Source organism: Macrotis lagotis, chromosome 3 (genome assembly GCF_037893015.1).
Source record: "Macrotis lagotis isolate mMagLag1 chromosome 3, bilby.v1.9.chrom.fasta, whole genome shotgun sequence".
Classification (NCBI taxonomy): Eukaryota; Metazoa; Chordata; class Mammalia; order Peramelemorphia; family Peramelidae; genus Macrotis; species Macrotis lagotis.
In genome coordinates this window covers 294,239,047-294,249,609 of record NC_133660.1, presented here as the reverse complement: position 1 = coordinate 294,249,609, position 10,563 = coordinate 294,239,047, and the positions used below count along the sequence as shown (strand labels likewise).

Here is a 10,563-nt window from a genome sequence, read left to right as displayed (position 1 = left end):
TCTTGGTTTTTTCCTTCACTGTAAAATGAAGGGCTTGGGAAGCCTCTTTTTAAATTGTTGTCTGTGAAGGTGCAGTTAGCAGAGAACCCTCCTGGGAAGGGGGTGTTAAAGATTATTATTTTTAGAATGGGCCTAAGGTGGGAGGAGTGTCCATCTTAAGGAGGGCCAGTTGGCATGTTTGCTGCTATTCTAGTCCAAGCTGCTTCTTCCTGACCAGTCAATTGTATTAAATTTTTGATGTAAGTTTGAGCTCAAGGCCCTTGGGATTGGGGGGGGGGAGGGAAGTAGAGGAGATTGGAAGAGGGAGGGAGTGGAAACAGCTGGTGCATTCATCAGCCCAACTCCACTATTCTCTTGCAGCAGAATGTGTAGTGACTGGCAAGGTCCGAGTAAATCTGAGATTGGACTCTTGGGCATTCTGAGCTAACTCCATGGGGAAATGTTCGCTGGGTAGAATAGAGCCAAACATCATGTCTACTGTATTTTTTTCTCTTTCCAAAGAGCTTTAGAACTGGGGAGTGGGAGGTCAGATGGCAAAGCAAGAATACTTTGATTGTCTTGTTAGATCTCAAGCGGCATTTTCCACGCACATGGACTGATCTTTTATTGGTCTGTGTATATCCATCTACCAGCAGAGAGAGTTGGGGCACCTGATGAGGTCATGCTGAATTGCCCCAGGTTGGCCTTGTTGGACCGGGGGCTCTGAGTCAGCAGTCATTAGTTCTGTCTCACCTGTGCCTCTGAGCAGGGAACCTGCCCAAAGTTCTGGAAGGAGAGTGGCATGACTTGGGTGTGTCTGGTTCCCAGGGCTTTGTACACCTACCTTTGTAGGGAATCAACTGTCTTAGGACCACCCTCCCCTCAAAGGATGCTGAATTGTCCTGTTATTTATCTTAGTTTGTGTCTTAGAGGAGAAAGAGCTTGTGTTGGCATACAGTTGAATTTTTTTTAACCTTCCACTTCATATGAAAAAATAAGGTCCATTGTTCAAGGTCTTGTGTTTTACACCCGTTTCCTGTCAGAAGTGACAAGGGACAGCGCTTTAGTGAGCTGGGGCCAGGTGCTTTCTAGGATGTTCTCATGCTATGATAATTTTCAACATGTAAAGCACAGAACTGTTTCACCTCCTTTTCTATCCTTGTCTTCAGACTTCAAGTAGCTTCCCCTCATCCACAACACCCTCTCTGCAGTTATAGTAGCGCTGCAGTTTTTCTTGTCAATCAGTGAACTGCTTGGATATATCGCTCCTCTTTGACCAGGGTCAGTCTGAGAGGCCCAGAGGGAGAAGGAAAGTGTGCCGGCCACTAGTATTGGAGGCTGTGCTGGGGATGGCCAGTTTGGAAATGGAGGGAAGACTGCGGGATGAGGGAGCTGGGAATGACCCAAGGAGTTAGGAAGGCGGAAACCCAGGCAAATTCTTTGAAAAGCTTGGTCTTTCCCTTCTGGAGACTCGTGCTTTTGCAGCAAGAGGAAAGGGCATTGTTTTTCCTGTTGTCATGAACTAGACTGGCCTCATCTCGCTTCTGCCTCTAAAGCCCCTGGACCCCAGGCAGCTCTCTGTGATCCTCGGGGGTCGTTTGTGTTTGGAGGTGGCTGGGAGGGAGGGAGGCTGGTGGGAGGTAATCCACGGGACCCTTTTGTCACCTCGGGACATTTCCACTTGGACTATGGCTGAGATATCCTTCTTTATTGGCTTTCTGTCCTCCTTTTCCCTGAACTGGAATGGACTTTGGCCCGTGGGTGGTGATAAGCCGTTATCCATATACAGCCCGATATAAGGAGGCTCTATTCTGCAAGGCCTCTCCTTTGGGCAGTTTGGGAATGGAAGAAAGGCTGTGGCGTGAGGGAGGGTTGGTCTTGCAGTCCTAAGGCAGATTCGGGGTGGGGCAGTGTTGGTGACTGGAGAAGGTGGCCCTGCTGGGGGGAAGGGGAGAGGGTTTTTTCCCCCTGGGCTGGCCTGATGGAGGGAGGGCAGCTGCCACAAAGGGAGGGGGTGCTTGATGGTCAAGGAGGATGTCTTCCTCTCCCCTCCTACCCGGATACTAAACGGGGCTGCTGTTTTGGGAAGGCTTGCATTTCATCTGGAGCTTTGGTTTGGGGCAGGGAGAGGAGGGTTGTTTTCCCGAACATGATAAGGAACTGAACTGGGCAAAGTGGGAGCTCTGGCTGGTGATTGGTAGACAGGATGCCGTGGAATGTGTCTGGCCAGCCGCCCAGAATCCAGCGCTCTGTATTTGTTTGTTTCTGGGAGACTGTGGTCTGGTGCTACTGTGACAGGAAGTGAGAAAGCTGGGAGTGGGGGGACGGGAGAGGGGCACCGGCTTTGTGGTTCTCCTGTGAAATCCCTTTGTCCCTGGAGAGAGCAGCTCTGCTGCCGAGTCCCGCTGAGAAGAGAGCGGCCTTTGTGTGGGCCAGGGCTCCAGCAGCTCCGGGCTTGGAGGGTAGACTGCAGGGTGCACTGGAGGGTGCTGATGCTGGCCATTCTGTCTTGAAATGTTAATGCCAGTATCCTTAGCATAGTTTAGATCTTGATTCTATGATAGACAGCCTGGTCTCTAAGTTTCTAGTACCATAAGGATTTTTGGAAAAGGGAGTAGGAGAATGATATTCCTTCTCAAAAAATCCAGTAACTATTTTGGGATGATATTTAGTATGTTCATTGCTTAAACTTTCTGGGGGCTTAGGATCAAAGGATGTAAATATTGAAAAGAGGGTCTTGTGGGGGAAGGGGTATTATGTTTATGTTTATGTTTACTTTTTTTTTTTTTTTAAGGTTTTTGCAAGGCAATGGGGTAAGTGGCTTGCCCAAAGCCACACAGGTAATTATTAAGTGTCTGAGGTCGGATTTGAATTCCAGTACTCCTGACTCCAGGGACCGTGCTCTACCCATTGCACCACCTAGCCACCCCCTATGTTTACTCTTAAACAAGAGTATTTTAGTAATGTGTAAATCAGTTAAAGAAAATTTAAAAAAAAAATTTAAAATAAAGATGGATGTAGTGTTCATCAAAAAGAAAAGAAAGAGGTTCTTCTTTAATTAGATTATTAACTGTCAGGTCTACCCTTTGCCAAGAATAGGCAGACAGGACTGAGGGCCTGGGGCCCTTCCTTTAGGCCTTCTCCCAAGAATGACCCCTGCTTCTGGCTAAGGGCCTGGGAGCCTCCTGATTCTTCTCTCCAGCTGCAGCTTTCTTGAAATAATTTTTACCTTTTTTGTCTAGATTGCAACAGCACCTGTGGCATACTCTTTTGGCCACCTCCTCTTCCTCTCATTTCATTGTTGTTGTTTCAGCCTCCTTTCTACCTCAGCCGTAGAACAGGCATCTCTTACTTGTCACATTGTAGATTGGGTGGCTAAGCCTTCAGCCTCTTGCCAAGCTGGCTGTTTGGTGAGCTCTCACACACAAACCCCACTTTGGCTGCCCAGGAGGACAGCTGCCCTGGAGGCAGATTGTTAACATACCTCTGGAACAATCCCTCCTCTCTGCCCTACTGTCAACCAGCCCTGTTTCTTTCTTTGCTTAGCTTCCTATCCCAACCCTCCAAGGTTCCTTCTTTTGACCTGGTCATCATGGAGCTAATACTTCTAGGATTTAACTTCCTGAGATGGAGGTGACCAGTGAGTCACCTGTCTTGTACAGTGCTTAACTGGTTTAGGGTCTGATTTAAGTGACCACTCCTTTGTGGAGTTCCTTTATGTTTTCACTCCTTAAAGTGGGGGATATTTGGGTATAAAGCAAATACCTGTACTTAGATTTTTTTTTTTAGTTTTTTTTTGGGTTAAATGACTTGCCCAAGGCCACACAGCTAGGTAATTATTAAGTGTCTGAGACCGGATTTGAACCCAGGTACTCCTGACTCCAGGGCCAGTGCTTTATCTACTACGACACCTAGCCACCCCTTAGATATTTATGTATAAATGTATATATGACTAAATAGGGCATCTGAGATTTGTTACCTTTTCCTCATTCTCATCTGTTTCCCTTTCTGCCTTCTCAGAAAAATTAGCTAGGGGTATAGCTAATGTCTCGGGGTGACAAAAGGTCCAGATGATTACCTCCCAGCAGCCTCTCCCTTCCTGCCATCTCCAAATACATTGACCTCTCTCTCTGAATCACCCCACTTCCCCACCCCTGTCTCCCCCAAGCATCAATTCAGTGTAGTTCATCATTGAATGGAAATGATATTCTTCTTGTAAGCCAGGTTTCCTTTCTCCCTTCTCACTACTTAAGAAGTGGTTCTTGTTTCTGCTGTCAGTACAGAAGTATTATTACCCCCCTCCACTAGTCTTCTTACCACTCTCTCTTTCGGAGGTTTTTGACTTTCTGCAGAGGAACATCCTTCATGGTTGAAAGCAGATTTGAACTCTGAGTGGCTTCCAGTTTCTCTCCAGAGGCTTTGGGATGAGTAGCATGACAAACTAAATCCTCCCTGTCCTTTTTAGGGTATCTCTAAATTGTAGGAAATTTGAGATGACAGGAAAGACAGGGTTTTGGTAAGTAGTTGCCTCTTTCACCTCTCCACCTCCAAATAAGAGAAACGAGTGTTTCAGAAGGTAATTTTTTTGAATCCTGGTAGTATTGGGATTTAGATGTTATTGGAGTCTCTATGTACTTTGTTGCTAGTATTGGAGTATATAAATCCGTGAATTTAGAATAAAGGTAAAATTTTGTACTCTAAGAGTTTGGCTTTCCCAGCCCTCTAAAATAACTGAAAAAAGTACATCAACAAGACTTAAAAAAATGCCCCCAAACCCCAAAATACAGTTAATTGCTCCCTTTTCATTTTTCCTCTGCTTTCTGTTCTCCATTGTGTACTTGACTTCCTCTCCCCCCTCAAATTTCTCTGCTAGAGAAAGAGAAAAGAAGTGTGACCTCTCCCCCTCTGGCCCTCCCCCCTGAATCCCCTTCCTTCTCGGCCTTCCTTATTTTAGTGTTTTTAACAATCTGCCTCTCCTTAGAAGGCTAGGTGAGGTGCCTTTGGCAAGGGACACAGGTAATAATCTCTTGACTCTGGGCTCAGAATTCTGGGTTATCAGTCCCAAGTGGGGGCCCTCAGGAGGCCCACGGAGAGTGGGGGAGGAGAAGGGGCGAGCTGGCTGGGCCTGAGAGATCAGAGGACTTGTTCGACCAGTCCTGTGTGTGTGTCATCCAGGCTCTGGGGAGAAGCAGGTTTGGTTTCTTTCTGAAGCAGCCTCAGCTCTTTAGTGAGGACCACACCCTTGCCTTGCCACCTTGCTGGAGAGCACCTCTCAGCCTTTTCATTACTATGATTATGACTGGAAAGACCCTACAGAATACATGGAGGAAGCAAATGAAATTCTCCTCTGAACTTCTAAAGGAACAGGGTTTTTTGGTATGTTTTGTTTTCAGGTAAATCATGTTTGAAACCAGAAAGACTGATGATAGAGTACAGAGATCAGAATAATAAAATTGATCAGATTTAAGTACCATGTTGACCCATAGCTGCTATTCCACTCTCCTTTTGAGGCCTGGCCTAGGTCTCAGTAAAAGTGTTTAGAATCATAGCCATGACTAAAAAGAACACAAAGATGCCATCCAGCCCTTTAGATGAAGAGTTAAGACTAAAAGATTTTAAGTGACTTGCTTATGATTACACAACTAGTGAACAATCCAGGAACTTGGTTTTCTACTCTTTGGATTGTTACTCCAGCCTTGTCTCCTGTATTCAACATCCATCCATTCAGAATGTTTTTCTTCCTTTAAAGAGATTGCTCACACAACCACATTTAACCATGACTATTATTGATGGGTTGAAATGAGATTTCCCTCGATGGGTGTCCTGCAGGATCCTTTCGTTTTCCTTAGCAGTGCTCTAAGGGTGGGCACCAGGTTCAGAAATGAAGCAGAACCATGGGGGAATAGTGAAAACTGCCAAAACCCAGGTAAACGCCACTTCTCAAATACAGGTTCTGGGCTGCAGAGGGCTTTTAAAAATTTTTTTCAGTGTGGCCATAAGGGGAAAAGAAGAAATTTTGTGGGCCTTAGAGAAGGTATGCCATCCAGTAATGGGGATTAGAGTGAAAGAACATTTCTTTTCTGTTGCTGTCATGTGTCTCTTTAGGGGAGACAGAAAGAGGTTGACATTGGAAGTGGAACATATGGGAAGAAAGACACAAGTTCTCTTCATAGTGTGTTCCTTCTGTCTAGTAGTTAGAATTTGAACCTTGTTCCCTGCAGTTGAAAGCATCGCTCTCTGGTATTGATTTATGTTTCTAAAAAATGACTTTCCTTTTGGTTATATCAGGGGTTCCCTAAGAATTAAAAAATGGTGTCCATGACCTTTGAGACAAACACTAATTTAGGTAATTAAAATGCTTCTCTAAAATTCCTCACAAGCCACAACACGGGAGGTCAGGACACCAGGAATTCACTTTCTGGTTTGCTGTACACATATACTCATAAACATTGAAGCAGAGTTTTATTTTTATGAAATAGCACTAGTTTATTTGAAGAAGAGAGATTCAGTTTAATTTTTCTTGTGTTTTAAACATCTAAAAATCAAGTATAAGAGAGGTTCGATGTGTTCTGTTTGGTCTTTGTGGGCAGAACTAAGAGCAGTGGGTAGAAGTTGTAGGCATACTTCAGATTCGATATAAAGAATTTCTTAACAATTAATGTTTCTTTTTCAGATAAGGGATTGAACTGGTTGACTGTGGAGGCTCTTTTCTGTTCTATCTAAAAGAAAATGTTCTGTCTTTGGAGAGGTGGGTGGGGGGGTTGTCCCTTACTGAAGTACAGCCTTCAAGGCCTGTTGTAGAGACTTCCTTGATCTGGGACTGGTTGAACCAGGTGGATTGTGAGATGTCTCTTCCTGGTCTAATTCTGAGGCAGATGATTTAAAAGTATCGTGTTCTAGGACTCAGAAGGCCCCTCCAATCTGCCTACCTCCTTAGGGAGCCCATTCCACTTTGGAATAGCTAGAATTATTGGGATTTTTTTTCTGCTGCCTCATGTCTAAATTTGCTTCTTTGCAATTAGCACCCATGGTTTCTAGGTCTGTCCTCCTGGGGGAAGTGGAATAGGAAGAGTTGATATTGATACAGTACTTTAGAGATTTTTTCAAGGGTTTTATGTGCATTATCTCTTAAAAGCCCTAAAATAATAAGGTATTGTCTTCATTTTTTAAGATAAAGAAACAGGCTGAGAGCTTAAGTGATTTGTTTACAGTGAACATATAACTATAGTCAATCAGGATTCAAAACCAGTCTTCTGGACCCCAGGTCCAACATGTTCCACTGTGCTTGATTATATATCTCTTGTTCAGAAATAACTATTATCGTCCCTCTGTCTTTTCCTAGCTGGTCTAACATCTTATTGGTCATTTGGCTCTTTTCCATAATATCAATCTCCTTCCTGAAACATGGTGCTCAGAACTGAAGACAGACCTCGATGTGGGGTGCAACCAGGGTAGAGCCAGACAGTCACCTCCTTAGTTCCCAACACTGAGCCACTGTTCACGCAGCTGAAGATTTAGTCACTTTTTTGGCTGCTGTGTCTCCCTGATGCCTACTGACATTGCAGTCCCCTGAACCCCCTTCTCCCCCACCTCCTGGTTCTCATTAAATGCTGGTCCATGCCTTGTTCATCTTGAGTTTACCCTAGAGAACCTGCTTTGGTTTAGTGATGGCTATGATTATCTCTTTAGATCAGAAATTCTCAAAAAGTTATGAAATGAAGCTTCTAGTGGTAGTTTTCTTGAAAGAAGCAGAAGTATGATCTGTAAGGAGTTTCCTACTTACTGTGACTTATCATAAGCAGATACCAGTCATTAAGAGGTTTGAAAGTAGAAATCATTTGTTCTGTTTCTTTTAGATGTATCTAAATCATAGAAATCTCCACATACTCCCTATTGCCCCTTAAGATTAAATAGAAAATCCTCTGTCATTTAAAAACCCTCTATAATCTGGCTCCCACATACCTTTCCAGACTGCTTTCCTATTATTTCCTGCCACCTACTCTGCATTTCTGTCCAACCTGGCCTGCTCGTTGTTCCTCTGGAGATCTTCCATCTAATTTGCTCAATTCCCTGGGATTGATTTTTGCCTGCCTCCACTTCAGGCTTCTTCCTTCAAAGCACAGATCAGACATTCCTCGACCGGGCTCCCTCTCCAAACCTTAGCACTTTCTCCCTCTCAATGATATTTTGTATCCTATTTTCCTATGACCTCCAGACCTAGGATTTCATATGATAAAGGAACTCTGTCAGATGCTCCCAATGCAGATAGACAGCTACACTGGGCCTTGACAGAGGTGGTGAGGAGTCCTGACTCCAGCAAAGGCAGAGTTGGACCTCCACCGCCCCATATTACTTCTATTTGCATGTCTTTGCTTTCTCCCTTCCTCCTCCCCTGCCTAAGGATGCAGACTTCTTTGGTGAGGAGTTTGGGTTTTCTGGCTTTGAACCAGGCCTTTGTATATAATAATACTTTTTACCCTCTGTGCCAGCATTATGCCAGCTGCCGAGTGTGCAGAGACAAAACCCCTAAACCCAGTCTGCCTTTGAGGAGCTAGCAGTACAGGGAGAAGCCTCTAGAAAGCATTTGGCAGCGCCAGGAGTAGAACTCCAGATTTTAAGTTCTTCGTTGTTTTTTTTTCCTACTCAACCCCCCACCTTGATCCTGCTCCTCTCTAAGAATCTAATGTTTTTAGAAGCAGAAACTCTAGAGGTCTAGTTTTTCTCATCTGTAGTTTTTGCTGCTACTCCGTGTTGGAGCCAATCTGGTAGGAGAAAGGAGGAGAGAGCTATTGTGGTCTTGTGGTGAAAAATGTTTCCCTGTGGCCGGGAGGGTTGTCATTGTATGAACTATGGTAGCTATGTATGGTTGGGGCCTTTCTTAGCAAAGGAAGATTACAGGGTGGAGGCTGTCAGTAGGAAATGCAACCCAGGCCCACTTGAAGCTAAGTGACAAGGAGAATTTTGGTTAGACTTCTACTCCTTGCCCTTCATCTTTTTGGCCACATCAAAAGAGTCAGATGAACTTTGTGCACACTCAAGTTAAAGGAGTCCACTGTAACTTGGAGAGGTCCCTTAGGGAAGACTCATTCTTTGAGAGGTAGGGGAGGAGGACTATAGTCATAGTTGAAAGACATTTGTAAGATTTCAGTTTGGATAGGAAGTGGGACAAGGTGTGAGACGGCATCCATGGGCGCTGTTGGGTTTAGGCACTACCTTCAGAGAAGGAAGGAGGAACGGGAGGAGGAGCAGGTGCGTTTGGCATGGGAAGAACTAAGAGGGCACCTGTTCTTTAGCCTCCTGTGGGCATGGTTGATAGTTGAAGACTGCACACGCCCTGAACTGGTAAAACTGAGCAAATGGGACCTATCACAGATGGGTCCTGGTGGGCTGGCTCTGGGGAGCGTGGGAAAAGGAGCTGAGGCGAGAGGCCCAGGCTCGGCAAGGCTAGTCCTCACAAGCCTCTCCTTCCCTCTCCCTTTTCCCCCTCCCCACCCCCCACGATTGCTCTAGTTTCTCAAACGCCTTTGTAGGCATGCCACGACTGGGCCCTTTGGTTTCCACCTTGGGGTGGAGGGGGAGCTAAGAAAGGAGGGGAAAGACACGCTGATAGCAGCTCCCTTTGTGTTTGCTCACAGCTAAGAGAAAGTAGGTAGTTTTCTGCCTAGGCTTTAAGTTTCTCCGGGGTCTTAGGTGAGCAGCTCAAATTGGGAGAGTCTAATATGGGGCTGGAATCCAGAGTTCATCAAAAATTGTGTCTGTCCTTGAGCCAGACAGCATATGGAAACAGCCGTCTAAGGATTGTTGGTGTGAAGAACTCTTCCCTCTCCATATCCAGAGTTTCTTTCTCTTAATACTTCCCTCTGTTCCTGCTGTTTATTTATTGGGTGTATTTATTTTCCTTCCCATTCCCTTGCTCCCCACTATCTCTGCAGCTTTCTCCTTCCTGCTTCCTCCCTGGTGGTGGCTGAGATGTTTCTTCCATGATTCTTTGCATCTAGACTGGGCTGTTCTCTGTTAAGCCAATCAAATCCGACCTTCCCTTCTTAACAGGTGTGTATGGAAACTTTAAAAAATATATATATCTATATCTATATAGATATAGATATATCTATATCTATCTATATATATATATAAATAAGTTTTTTTTGCTTTCTCTTTGGGGTAAGGAGGGAAAAGGAGTTGGGATGTGGGTGGAGTGGGTTTGTTTAAAATCATATTTCCCAGTGAGGTATGTTTGGGATGCAAACTTTTATATTGATCCTCTAGGGTCCCCAGTGGGTTTTTTTTTTAATAATTTTTCTAATTACATGTAGAGATAATTTTCAGCATTTGTTTTTGTAAAATTTTCTCTCTCACACTTCTCCCTACCCTCATCCCGATATGTTATATATGTATAATCTTTAGGCCCTCAGTATTAATATCCTTTCCCCTTGATTTTCTAGCCAAGAAAACAATTTGCTGTTGGATTGAAGTAATAATTGGGGATGGTTTCCTTTAACATGTTTCTCTGAACACAGAAGAGAGGCATAGGATTCCTCCCTCTCTCTTTACTTTGTCTCCCCAACACACACAAGCCTTGCAGAA

General features: G+C 44.6%; 1 protein-coding gene across 9 annotated transcripts in view; it reads left to right on the top strand.

The window, feature by feature from the left end:
* The window catches only part of CTNND1 (catenin delta 1), a 53,507-nt gene that overhangs the window by 15,729 nt on the left and 27,215 nt on the right, over positions 1-10,563 (top strand). For 7 of the 9 annotated variants that reach the window (XM_074231462.1, XM_074231464.1, XM_074231467.1 and 4 more), the window contains exon 2: positions 9,912-10,029. The exons of 1 other annotated variant lie outside the window; for it this stretch is intronic. The gene's annotated coding sequence lies outside the window, so the exon portion shown is untranslated. Of the gene's footprint in view, positions 10,030-10,563 lie in introns of all 9 variants that reach the window. One more of the 9 variants, XM_074231460.1, reaches the window with a different exon arrangement.